Here is a 13,642-nt window from a genome sequence, read left to right as displayed (position 1 = left end):
GTGTACCCTGTGTACCCATGTGTACCCTGTGTACCCTGTGTACCCATGTGTACCCTGTGTACCCTGTGTACCCTGTGTACCCATGTGTACCCTGTGTACCCTGTGTACCCTGTGTACCTGTGTACCCATGTGTACCCTGTGTGTTGACAAATGAATTATGAATAACTTATTATGATTTTATCAGCCCAAGGGGGAAATCCCATATAAAATGGACTGGGATGCTCGTCTGGAATTTTGAAATAAACTCCTAAAGGAGACGAATGTATGCGTGGCCCAACCGTTTTTGGACCCCTAAAGGAGACCATTTCAATATTTAATAACACGAATCGAGTAAATAAAGCCTGGAGCAATTGGCTCTTGAGTAATAGGCTCCTGAAAAAAAGAATTTTTAAATATATTTTTCATCGCGTGCAACCCTAAAAGATACCTTTACGGCTAAATGTAATTCAATTTTTCCCAGAACACTTAAAGTGAGACCATTATCTTGAAATTTACAGCCCTAAGCGAGACAACGAGCATCCCAGTCCTTTTTATATGGGAGTCCCCCCGGGATGATTGGTCGGTCAGTTCAAATTGAACGTTGTGCACGGTTACGTCAAAAAAGCCAACAGAAATTAAACAAATGGTTCCCCAACCATACCACTTCAATTAACTACGCTCTTTTAGAGGTACAAAGGAAGAAATTAAGAGAATAATTTAACGATACTTATGATTTACGTTTTTTTTATTTGTTACAATTTAATTACAGTTGCGAATCATTGTATCCCGAAATGACTTATGACATAACAAAATGTCGAAGTTGGAATGTCGAATTAATACAGTTCAAAATCATGTTTACCCTTGATTAAAAACCAGATTAATATAACGCTAACTTTTATGAGTGATTTATGGCGGCTAGCTAATGTTTTGTGCGTACTGCAAATCAGTTTCCACTTTATATTCAATCAGATGAAAACACAGGCCACAATGTATGATCAACGAAGTTTATTGTTCTACTAGGCAACTGAGTACTACACAGACAATTAAGGGGCGTGTTGCCCATTGCCCATCATATCCTCGCGCGATTTTGTTGCCTTAAAAGAATATCTTGAATTTCACACAATAAGCCTTTAAAATTATTATTTGGATTCTTAACACTGAAAATTGTTTCAAAAGCAATAGTTTTTTCTAAATATAATGGCGGAAGTCAAGACTGCTCAATGTTTACTATATTTGTATTGTAGATAGTACCATTTGATATGGTATTAGAACAATCAGTCCGAACTCGCTTAGTTATCAAGAACTGAAATGCCATAGTTTATGGCAGCTAGCTAATGGTTTGTGCGTATTGCAAAACTGATACCTATTTTTTTTCAACTTCGTCGTTTCCAAGCCATGTTCATCTTTTCCATCCCTAACCATCGCGGTAATTTAACAGGGATAACTCTGTGAACTCAAGGAACTGCGTTATAGTATGAGAAGGCGTAAAATAAAGAGTTGTAAATACCAGTTTGTTACTGAACTATCAAATGTCTCGAACGGATGGGTGACCAAACTTTTTAGCAACCATGTCATGATCATAATAATGACTTATTTTGACGTTGTAAATTACGTTTTGTTTAATCAATTTCTTGTTCTAACTTCCTAAATTCTATTATGTTGGTCCAAGTTCGATTGCATTTTTATGAGAAGCGAATTTGAAAAACAACAATAGCATAATGGTTCTTCATAAAGGAATTTGAAACAGGATGTTGGCGGAGATGACCCCTCATACCATTTTGTCCTTCATTTAGCTTTTTTAGCTTTCAATTGTTCCGGGTAAACAAACAATATGGCGGCGTCAGGCTGCGAGGAGCTTGGATCCGATACGAGTGATTTGAATTGTGGGTAGATCATAACAACAGTTTGATATAACGACAAACGTACTGCATATAACGACAAACGCACTGCATATAAGGACAAACGCTCTGCATATAACGACTAACGCGCTGCATATAACGACAATCGTACTGCATGTAACGAGAAAAGCATAGCAACTAAATAATGAACATTGACATAAGACAGTCCTGGCGTTCCATACCAGGAAACCTGAGACAGACGGTGTAGCTGCATCGGTTAGGCAACCTCGAGACCTCTTAATACCATATGGACCATAGCCATGCTAGTAGTTACACGGCTGGTAAAACGAAAACGAACATCAACAACACTACACGACCTCACAATAATAGTAATAACAATAATAATAATAATCATTATAATAATAATAAAACCAAGTAATGAACGACTTTTTTTTTTGCAGATCCTATCGAGGGTGAACTTGAACATGCTCAGGAACAGACAATTTCCCGAATTTGCTATTGTGGACGGAAGGCAAAATCCAGAAGTGAGCGCTTTTGTGTTTCAAGTGAAAATTCTCGTTGTCCGTGTGTTTCTAACAAAAAGAATTGCCAGGCTCAGTGCAAGTGCCGCAACTGCAACAATCGCAGTCAGAATCCCCAGAAGTTGTCATGCCGGTGTGGAGAAAGCAGGGCTAAAGGACGGAAAACAGGTCAAAACTCTTGCATGGATGTAAAAGGTCAGAGGCGAACAAAATGTCCCTGCTACTCCAACGGTAAACCTTGCTCTATCCACTGTTCATGTTTCAACTGTGAAAATAGATATGGAATAAGGGTTACTCACAGCACAGACGATGGTAAGGCCGAGAAAAAGAAGAGAATAACTTCTACACCACCATCATTGAAGAGGCGGCGAACAGCAGATATTCTGGAGGATGAGGGATATAATTTGCAGCCCGGACCATGGACACTCGAAGAGAGCTGTCTTTTAGACTCCGTTGAGTCATTTATTTCGAACACGTGTGTTCTCCCAAGCTACAGAAATATATCAATATTGTATAATTTTGTGAGCAAGAGTCTGCTTGGAAATAATATACAGTTGACTACAGTCACCTCTAAAACAGAGAGGCAAATTCAAGGAAAACTAGAATTTTTAAGAAAAAAAACATTTCGCTCTAAAAAATCTTTACTATGGTATTTCAGTTCTTGATAACCAAGGAAATTCGGACTGATTGTTCTATTACCATATCAAATGGTACTATCTAAAAGACAAATATAGTAAACATCGAGCAGTCGTGACTTCCGCCATTATATTTAGAAAAAACTATTGCTTTTGAAACTATTTTCAGTGTATTAAGAATCCAAATAATTTTAAAGGCTTATTGTGTGAAATTCAAGATATTCTTTTAGGGCAACAAAATCGCGCTAAGATGTGATGGGCAATGGGCAACACACCCCTTAATTGTCTGTAGTACTCAGTTGCCTAGTAAAACAAAATCGCCTTTCAGATCACTCAGTCTTTCAGTCAGGTCGAAGCTAGCACAAAGTTTTATCTGCTAACCAATAAACTTCGTTGATCATACATTGTGGCCTGTGTTTCCATCTGATTGAATATAAAGTGGACACTGTTTTGCAATACGCACAAACTATTAGCTAGCTGCCATAAATCACTCATAAAAGTTAGCGTTATATTAATCTGGTCTTTAATCAAGGGTAAACATAATTTTGAATTGCATGAATTCCACATTCCAACTTCGACATTTTGTTATGTCGTAACTCATTTCGGGATACAATGATTCGCAACTGTAATTAATTTGTAACAAATAAAAAAAACGTAAATCATAAGTATCGTTAAATTATTCTCTTAATTTCTTCCTTTGTACCCCTATATGAGCGTAATTAATTGAAGTGGAATGGTTGGGGAACCATTCGTCCAATTTCTGTTGGCTTTTTTGACGTAACCGTGCACAACGTTCAATTTGAACTGACCGACCAATCATCCCGGGGGGACTCCTATATAAAAAGGACTGGGATGCTCGTTGTCTCGCTTAGGACTGTAAATTTCAAGATAATGGTCTCACTTTGGATGTTCTGGGAAAAAATCGAGTTACATTTAGCTGTAAGGGTATCTTTTATGTTTGCACGCGATGAAAAATATATTTAAAAATCACAGGAGCTTATTACTCAAGAACCAATTGCTCCAGGCTTTATTTACTCGATTCATATCATTAAAGATTGAAATGGTCTCATTTAGGGGTCCAAAACGGTTTGGCCACGCATACATTTCCCTCCTTTAGGATTTTATTTCAAAATTCCAGACGAGCATCCCAGTCCATTTTATATGGGATTTCCCCCCGGGCTAATAAAATCATAATAAGTTATTCATAATTAATTTGTACAAAACGTACAAAACGGGATTGTGTTCGGCCAGAGAGCTTCCATTCATTCCAACTGATGTTTGCCAGGTTTCCTGTATACATGGCATACAGGCTACACTTGGGTATACATGAATATACTTGGGTATACATGAATATACAGGGTATAGAGGGTACACAAGGTAGACAGGGTATACGAGGTATACAAGGATATACATGATATACATGGGTACAAAGTGTACACACGGGTAAAAAGGGTACACCGGGTACACAGGGTACACAGGGTACACTGGGTACACACGGGTACACAGGGTACACACAGGTACACAGGGTACATAGGGTACACACGGGTACACACGGGTACACAGGGTACACACGGGTACACAGGGTACATATGGGTACACAGGGTACACACGGGTACACACGGGTACACAGGGTACACACGGGTACACAGGGTACACACGGGTACACAGGGTACACACGGGTACACACGGGTACACACGGGTACACAGGGTACACACGGGTACACAGGGTACACACGGGTACACAGGGTACACAGGGTATACACGGGTACACACGGGTACACAGGGTACACACGGGTACACAGGGTACACAGGGAGAATGGGTAACAGGGAGTCTATATGGAGACTGGGTAACGGGTAGTCTATATGGAGACTGGGTAACAGGGAGTCTATATGGAGACTGCCATGAATTACTTGCCAATTTCTAGGTCATGCACTCCTTATAACACGTTTTTGTTACATTGCAATGCTGTGGACTTTGCTGATGTCCTTCACAGAGTCAAAACATGTTTAATCACGGACAGTAATGTCAAAGACATGCTTCAAATTTCGCAACAGTTTTTTGTCACTGGAAAGCCAAAGACACAGCTAGAGGTGAGAAATTAAAGAGCTGTCTAGAGGTTACAAACATTATAAGGTCAACATCAAGGTTTTAAGTTTTTCAACACGCTAAGTCGGGAAGTTCAATACTCTGAAGGCATCAGCTTGTTTATCAAAGGCTTTAAAAAATTCTTCTTTGAATTTTTAGTTTATAAATATATTCTTCTTTAAGCTATATACACACCTTTTCTTTTTTTTTTTTTTCTTTCTTTTTCTTTTTAACTTAATCTAAATTTTCATTCAGCACCTTTGATTTGTATGGTTTATCCTCTAGTTAAATAAGGAAGCCTATACTTAGTAAGCCCCCAGCTTCTAATCGGCTTCCTTGCTGTTACCTAGCTCTTCAGTTCCTTTGATTTTGAAGTTAATTTAGTTAGAATAGTTCATTTTATCTTTGATGTATCATAAATTTTGTATTCGGTTAATTTTTTTATTGGTAATGGCAAACTAAAATGAATGAATGAACGAATGAACAATGATAATCATTAATTATAGTAGAAAACATATTTATGAAATGCTTTCGGTATGAAATAATCCCTAACCCTTTAATTTGACCCTTACATGTGATTACCATCTAATTTCTCCTTACAGTATCACCCCTGAATCACACATTAAGGTCATAAGAATAGAGGAAATGATCACCATCTTTATTGTTAAAAAAATTCTCCTTGTAAGCACCTTAGGAAATGTATAGAGAACAGTATGGAGAATATGCAGGTGTAAAGGATTAGTAGTGGTGACTTTTGTTAGTAGACACTGACTAAAGTTGTCCTTCAGTCATGTAATTTAGCTAATTAAAAGTATTACTGTAAACTTCAAGAATGAAATGGTTAATTCATTAATTTGTTAATTCAAACATTGCATGAAACATTTCTTCCAGCAACAAATTCTTCAGCTGATGGTTGGAAACAGAACAGTGCTCTGCTCCACGGAGAGAGAAGGTAGGTCACCCTTAAAATCAACTGAGTTTCATCATATCACAAACTTTACAGCACAAGTATTAACTATTGTCTAAACTTGCAACTTTTTTTACATTGCTCCTTTTCACATATCTTTCTAATTCTTCTGTGAACACAGATGGTCAATACTCACTATCTGAGAAAACAGTTGATATGTTCCTGGAGCAAGATGTGCCAGTAGATGTGCTTGATGACCTGGTACTAAAACAATCTCCAGAGCACAGGAACCCCAATCCTCCTCTATCTCATTCATTTTCACAAGAATCGTTCACGCAGGTAATTTTAAACATCGAGAAACTAGCTCTGAAATTCAGAGAATCCCTTCACTGGCTTCAGAAAATTCATATTTGTTTGGTCCTTTGCATCAATGGGAATGGCCTAGTAGAGTGATTTTGAGGTTGAAATAAGTGGGGAAAAAGAGGTAAGAGAGATTAAAAGAGTCGCTGTCAGGCTCTGCAGCTTCTCTTGTGGCTATGTTGCCCAATCATGGAGTGGCATTGGTGTCCACAGAAGCTGCAGGGGTGGGAGTGGCCAGTGGGTGTGTAAGTTTGGGGTCGTTTTCAGCATTGGCAAAATATAAGTTATGAACTACTAAGTGAGTATAATTTAACCTCTAGCATATAAAATGTGGACAAATCAATGAAAAATTGAAATCATGAAAAAGTGAAATCACTATAATTAATTACCAATTGTTGGAATGCCATGGTCTCAATTTTGGCCACTGTGAAAATTATGTTAATCACTGTGTATTGTCTGCTAATGAGGAAAGTTTTCTGAGAAAACTTAGTAAAATGCTTCTGTGTTTTTTAACCATGATTAAAACAGAGATTTGTTTTAAATGATCAAAGAAACTGGCGTTATCAGGGAAATCTTCATCCCCCTGGGTAATCTAGTATTTTAAAAAAAGAAAAACAGGAGTAAAGGAACATATATGTTAGATACAATGAAAGTATATGAAGTTCATATATTTTGAACTGCGGTATTAGATACGAATGATGCACGATCCTCGCGGTAGATAGCGCTATTTAAGCAATAGCGAAAATCATACATATCTAATACCGCAGTTCAAAATATATGAACTTCATATATTTTCATTGTATCTGATTTATCACTTTCACGGGTTTATTACGAATCAACTTAACGGCTTGCTCCCAGTTGGCTTGTTAGCTCAATTGGTGAGAGCGCTGCACTAGTATTGCAGAGGTCAGTGGTTCGAATCCCGTACAGGCCTGATTTTTTTCAGGTCTGATTTCCGCTATTGCTTAAATAGCGCTATCTACTGCGAGGATCGTGCATCATACGAACATATATGTTGTACTTAATTAGTACATACTGTCCCAAACGACCTTCAGCTATTGTTTGTACAGTTTGGTTGAAAGCTGGATTGTTCAGTCCTGAGCTAAATAGCCATCTTCTCAGTGCTGATTTCTCTGAGGGACAGCCTTATCCACATCGGCAACATTGTTCAATAGACTCCTGATAGCAACAAGAAACGTTTTAGAACATAATGTTTTTTGCCATAGTGCTAAGAAACATTTGTTTGCTAAATATTGGTCTTTAATCCACATAATATGTATTGTATATTTTAATATCTCATAAGTTACCTTGATTAATTTTATTATTGTTATTATACTTTTAATTAGTTACTACATATATATGTATACATACTTAGATTAGATTAGTATTGTTACAGAAGAAGAGCCTCTTAATTGTTGGAATCTGTAATAAATCAAAATAAATCAAAATAATAAATAAATAAAAAAAAATATGAACTAGTGTGAAGTTAGGCATACCCTGTGAGCAGAGCCTTTTCTACTTTTCTTCTTCTTTTTAATCGATTCGAGGACAGGTTAAAAAGGCTCTGCTCGCAGGGTAAGTTAGGCATGGTCTTGACTTAACAAGTGATCTGTTGATTTGTTAATCTTGTACATGTTGTTTTGAAAACAGGATCAATTGCTGAAAGTTTATTGAGTTACCTCAGGCTTCTAGTGAATTCAAGAGATGAACTAGCTTTGTCTCAGGCCATCCATATCCCTCGCAGGGACTTGGCTCATAAACAATTTACAGTATTGAGGAAAGTTGCAGGGGAAAAAAACATGCCTATGTTTCAGGTACCACTCAATTTCAGGTGTTTCATTAAGGACTGGGCACTGAGCAAATTGACTGGTTTTAAGGAAGTTTTTGCCCACCTGATTTGACCATATAGAAGAAAGTCTATCTCATAAAGAAGTTAAGTCCAAAGAGTTTTGCCTGCCTATGAAAACCAGTTCCTCCCTTACTAAAAACTTAGATGAAACCCCTGCAATTTTTTTTACAGTGAATATTATCATGAAAATTCTGCAATTATGAACTGCTATCAGCAAATGACAGTTATCAAAATAATTGCTGTGAAGACCACACATGCGTAAAATATTTCTGGCTAAGCCACTTTTAAATAGACACAGAAGTTAAATAGGGTGTGGGCGATACATTAGGAAAGTGTTTTCAAAGAGTGGAATCAATCACTATTAGACTAAGAGTGTTGCAATTGTAAGGGTCAAAATTTTCAATTCATTTGGAAAATTATCCCTTGGTGTTTGAGAAGCAATTCTGGCGTGTTGAAAGAGTCTGGAGGGTGAAACAAGAGGTGGCAGCTCAGTTATTTTTCAAGCATTTAAATCATGATGTTGATATTCTTGCATGCATGTATATCATTGCATTCATCATCATCGGTTTATGTCATCATTGAGGACAGGTAACAAAGCAAAAGCTGTAATCTTTCAATCCATATTCCTGGAGTTCTTAGATACTTTCTAAACCAATTTCCTCATTCCAAGAAGTTGCTGTGACAATGTATACCTCCTATCTGTGGCTGATCCTGCCTTGCTTCTCAATAGATTGGCTCCTTGATAAACAACTGTGAGATAGGATTGAGCTGTATTCTAAAATGTATATAGTCTGATCCAGTGGTGAAAAAACAATTTTTTTTCTCATCATTATCCGTAGCAGTTGGAGGATAATATTACACAGTTTTCTCTAGTTTTCTTTCCTTCCCATGCCAACAGACAGCTGTCTTGTTTATTCTGAGGATACGATTGGGTGGAAAGAGTTATGCACCAATTGATGACAACCCACTTCTCCCATTAACTAAGGTATATATCAGTATATCAAAATTTATTATTCCCTTTAGTGTACCAAATAGAATTTTTATAAATATATTTCAGCTGTTAGTAGGTGTCAGGTCATTTTACCACAAGAGAGAATCTTTACTAAGCCAAAGAGTTCTTTGCAGCCCAGTTGGTGTAGACTTTTCTGTCCCATACTCATGGCTAATGTTTAATAACTTCCTTCATCTGTGGTTTTCAACAATTTTTTTTTTACAGGGTCTTGGAGAGTTTGTGACCTTTTTCCAAAAGTTACAAACTGTCTGTGAAGAAACAGCAGATGCAAAGTAAGATAGTTGTAGATACATATTGGACACTATTTTAATTTAAGAACATGATCATTTCTGCAAAGGAAGGTTTTAAAACCAAGATCAATTTTGTTCTTCCACCAAACTCTCAGTGATAAAAATTAGAAAACTGTTGCATCTAGATTCTGAGGCGGACCCAGGGGTGGTTTGGGTGGTTCAGTCCAACCCCCTAAATTGTCCCTCAAAATGCTGGAAATCATGTTTCCGAAGACCTAATTTTCAAAATCTGCTGGGGGAGCATGCCCTTGGACAATCAACGAACCGGCCCCTTGACTAAATCTTGAATGCATCCCAGTCAGATTAAGGTTGTTTTACAAGCTAATCATGGGAAAAATCCTATTATTTTGTTGAGCACCTTTCATTGGATGGGGTACTTCCGAAAGAAAAGCATGCACAAAGGAGTCTAACCAGTTAAAAGGATTGTCACAGTACTGCAGTAAAAATATTAAATACAGTTGACTGAGTGGTGAGATTGCCCGAAGTGATTGGCATGTTTGAATAAACCCTGTGAAAATAAGTTGTCTGCTTATCTTTCAGAACTGCTGTCTTAAGATTCATGAACATGCTCAAAGTGAGCATTATTAAATCCAAAGAAAAGGTTTTTACAAATGAAAGTATTGCCAAAACTGTGGAATCTCTGAAAGAAAAGGTGGAACAACTAAGCTGCAAAATATGTGATGGTGGCCAAGCAAAGTCATCCATGGCAGGAATGAATGTGTATTTCCTGATTCAGGCTGTATTAGATGAGCATGACTAGAAAAGTTGTCTCCAAGAATATGAAACAAGGGACTTGAGGTGTGCTCTGATGACACCAGAAATACCTCGTGGAAAATCAAAATTACAATCTACACTTAGTCAGTTCAGGTAAGGTGGAACAGTATTGAAAAACTCTGGGACTTTTAGACATGGCATGGCAAGCTCTAAGCTAGCTTAGTAGTAGACCAGCTGGCACTGGTGCAGATGTTGTCACTCTCTCCTCTTCCTAGCAAGAAATTTTCCTGGCACCAAGTGGAGAGACAATTTGTCTCTCCACTTTAACAGAATAAATCAGTAGGTAGTAATTTCTGCATCAAGAAAACCTTGGCAAGTTGTATGCAGCCCCAGTTTTGCCTGTGAGGTACAATTCTAAGTAAATTTTTATTGTCCTAAGAGAAGTTTTAAGTGACATGATTAATTTTTTCTTGCTGGAACACCTGATTCGGAGTCTTCAGAAGGAGCTGTCACACCACACAAGGATCAGCCACCAAAACACAAACCTGAAAAGGTAAGATACTGGTAAACTGTCCAGTGAATTTAATCAAGGTGAAATCTAAGTAAAGACACTTTTTATTTTATTATTTTGTTCAAAGAGGGTTATCTTAATTAATGTACCAGCAAATTATATGTTATGTTTCCTCAAGGTGCATCTTAGAAAAGCTTATATTAATTTTTTCCTTTTTCTTGTAGACACCATTTGAAAGCTATAGAAAAGTGTGTGGCGATATGAGCTGGGCCAAACCTGCCTTCAACATTCTGATAGGACTAAGTTCAGCTAACAAAAGAGACCTGATGAGTGCTGCCATAAGCAATGATACTTTAACATCTCGTAAGGAATGTGGCAATAAATCTTACGTTGAGGATACATCCAAATGTCACACCAAGAAAAGAACTTTAACAGAAACTATGTATGACAAAGAGAACATCTCAACTGGCATCTCAACTGGCAACAAAACCATTAAATATGTAACAAAACCACCACCCAAACGCATGCTCCTTGAGAAGGACATCACTGTGCAAAAGAGCACAAAACGCAAAACTAGTGGAAAAACATTGTCCAAAAGAAAAAAGATTCCATTTCTTCAAGGGCAAAAACAGCTCACCAATTTTTTTAGGTGATACGTATTACTGACAATTACATCACAACATTTGATTCATTTTCATGCATTTTTTTATTTTTACATCACTATGCCAAGAGCATCATGATTGAATTTTAACACATATAACTTTTTAACACATGTATAACTTGGGACCATTGTCACCCCTAGAGAATTATTATTACTTTAACTACCAGTCAGAGATATCATTGCAGAACTATTTATTATTTTTATATGATTAATCTTTGGCCAAAGCCAAGCAGAACAGAATTATTCTCTATAAAAACAAAATTATTTTCAAGTACAAAATTAAATGGTTGTTATTTTAACCCTTTAATTCTTACGAGTAACTGGGAGAGAATTTCTCCTTACAATATCAAATAAATACAGTATCAAGAAGTGATGAGAATAAAGGAAAATATCAGTTGGGGGATAAATAGTTGATCCAACACTGAATTCTCCAAACTGACATCATCAGGATCTATGCAGAGGAAAGTAGAGAGAATTACTAGTTTAAAGGAATCTTGGGAAATAAAGGGTTAAGGGTGCATTATGTATTAATTTTACATCTAGAATAAAAATAAAGATATCATCTGGCCTGGTAATTCGAAATCTATGAACTCAACAAGGTAGAACAGCAAAGTAAATAGCAGGTAACGAACTATTTTCCATTCCATTATAAAAGTGTTATGTTAACACAACCTATTAGAGTACACATGAATGACATGTATAAAAAGAAAAGAATAATTAATCCCCTACTGTAATGAGCAGCATTATCCTTATTATCTCAGTGCAAGTATGTCGCCCCCGCAAGCCGAACCAAGAGCTTGCAAATCTCCATCTGTTGCCATCCTCACAGCTGTAAAGTCCATCTGTAGTAAGGAAAAATGAGTTTATCTTAGAGAAAAGTATGGAGTCAAACTAGTCAAGTAAAATAAGCCACTTGAGGTGTAATACGAATACATAAACTGTGAAAAAAAAATAGATAAAATACTTGCAGGTCCTATGGGTATATTTCCCAAGATAAGAAACACAAAAAGGAAAAAATGGCAACAGATACTATAGAATAATACATGGATGTACACAGATATGAAAGTGCTCAACTCAATATATCATGTACAGCAAACAAATAAGATCTTGAGTTTATATGGAATTTCTCTGCAAGTGTTCAACTTAATATATCAAGCAGTAAATAAGTAAGATCTTGAGTTAAATACAAGAAGAGAAATTCCATATGTATACAAGCAACATTTGCCATATATCATGTTCAACATGTACATGCCATATATCAGGCCCAACATTTGCCCTACATCAAGTTCAGCTACTTTGGAATGTTTCATAAATTAGTGGGCAAAGGACTACATGTGAATAAAGGCTGATAGTTTCGAAAGAAACTGTTTGGGGCTGCGTCGGTGGGAGTAACGAAATAATTTGGATATATCAACAAAGTTAAAATGGTAAATTGGCCACCGTAATGATTACAAAAGCTGACGTTTCGAGCGTTAGCCCTTCGTCGGAGCTAGCTCGAAACGTCAGCTTTTGTAATCATTACGGTGGCCAATTTACCATTTCAACTTTGTTGATATATCCAAAGGACTACATGCTTGTCCAATTTGGAAGCAATTAAATTTTAAAAAAAAAACTTTTTTCTCTCATCCAATTATTTCCAAATCAATTACTTTGGATTCTAGGAATGATAAATAGCTACCAATATAAAAATTATTTTGTATGCAATGAAATTAACCTCACTAAACTCGTTTGGGAGTAAAATTTCTTTCAAATTTTTAACTCAAAACCGAAGTTAGTCTGGCTAGTTTTAATAATTACTTAATTTAATTGGCAGCCATTTATGAAAAGGGTCAAAACTATTCCCAGTGAAGCACAAATAACCGTCCCATCTTGAAGTTAAATGATTAAAGGTTTCTCGAAAGTAAACCAGACGTAATACGAAGGTAAGGAAAGTGTAAAAAGGCAATCTGAGGCATCAAATTTAAGTGCGCCACAATCTCGAGTCTAGTACAGGAAACAGTTCTTAACGAATTCTTACCCTTTCGTCTTTAAACTGTTGGCAAAAGCCATCTTTAATCCCACATTCTTTTTTTAAAAAATTGAAAACCTAAAGAGAATGCAGCCAAATATAAGTTTTTGTACCTTCAGCATTTCTAATTGGAACGAATGACAGGAGAAAGTGTCAAAATACCTGGTTCGGACCTCCGGAACTAGCTGCTCTTTTAGAGAATCCATGTTGTTTATCGGCAATGCAACCTAGCCTGCGTGCCACTCGGCCC

At 36.8% G+C, this 13,642-nt stretch overlaps 1 long non-coding RNA gene and 2 pseudogenes across 3 annotated transcripts; 2 read left to right on the top strand and 1 right to left on the bottom strand.

Moving 5' to 3' along the window:
• The first annotated feature begins 2,262 nt into the window (after window positions 1–2,262).
• On the top strand, window positions 2,263–3,659 carry LOC148743604 (uncharacterized; annotated as a pseudogene).
• A 1,143-nt stretch (window positions 3,660–4,802) lies between these two features.
• LOC148743603 (uncharacterized) lies at window positions 4,803–11,959 on the top strand (annotated as a pseudogene). The gene is made up of 9 exons (XR_015989948.1): window positions 4,803–5,085; window positions 5,972–6,032; window positions 6,169–6,326; window positions 7,998–8,161; window positions 9,095–9,181; window positions 9,413–9,480; window positions 10,039–10,364; window positions 10,689–10,765; window positions 10,948–11,959. The product of XR_015989948.1 is annotated as an uncharacterized LOC148743603 (transcript).
• On the bottom strand, window positions 8,155–13,639 carry LOC148743602 (uncharacterized). 2 transcript variants are annotated; one of them, XR_015989970.1, is made up of 5 exons: window positions 13,555–13,639; window positions 13,402–13,470; window positions 12,114–12,226; window positions 9,281–11,835; window positions 8,155–8,946 (listed from the first exon to the last, which is right to left on the bottom strand). It is a non-coding gene; the product is annotated as an uncharacterized LOC148743602 (long non-coding RNA). The 2 variants fall into 2 exon arrangements; XR_015989959.1 differs by lacking the exon at window positions 8,155–8,946 and having other exon boundaries at window positions 9,189–9,456; window positions 10,695–11,835.
• Between the last annotated feature and the right edge of the window lie 3 nt (window positions 13,640–13,642).

The sequence above is a fragment of the Stylophora pistillata genome, chromosome 1 (assembly GCF_964205215.1).
Source record: "Stylophora pistillata chromosome 1, jaStyPist1.2, whole genome shotgun sequence".
Classification (NCBI taxonomy): Eukaryota; Metazoa; Cnidaria; class Anthozoa; order Scleractinia; family Pocilloporidae; genus Stylophora; species Stylophora pistillata.
The sequence above is the reverse complement of the archived record's forward strand: the minus strand, read 5'-3'. Positions and strand labels throughout refer to the sequence as shown.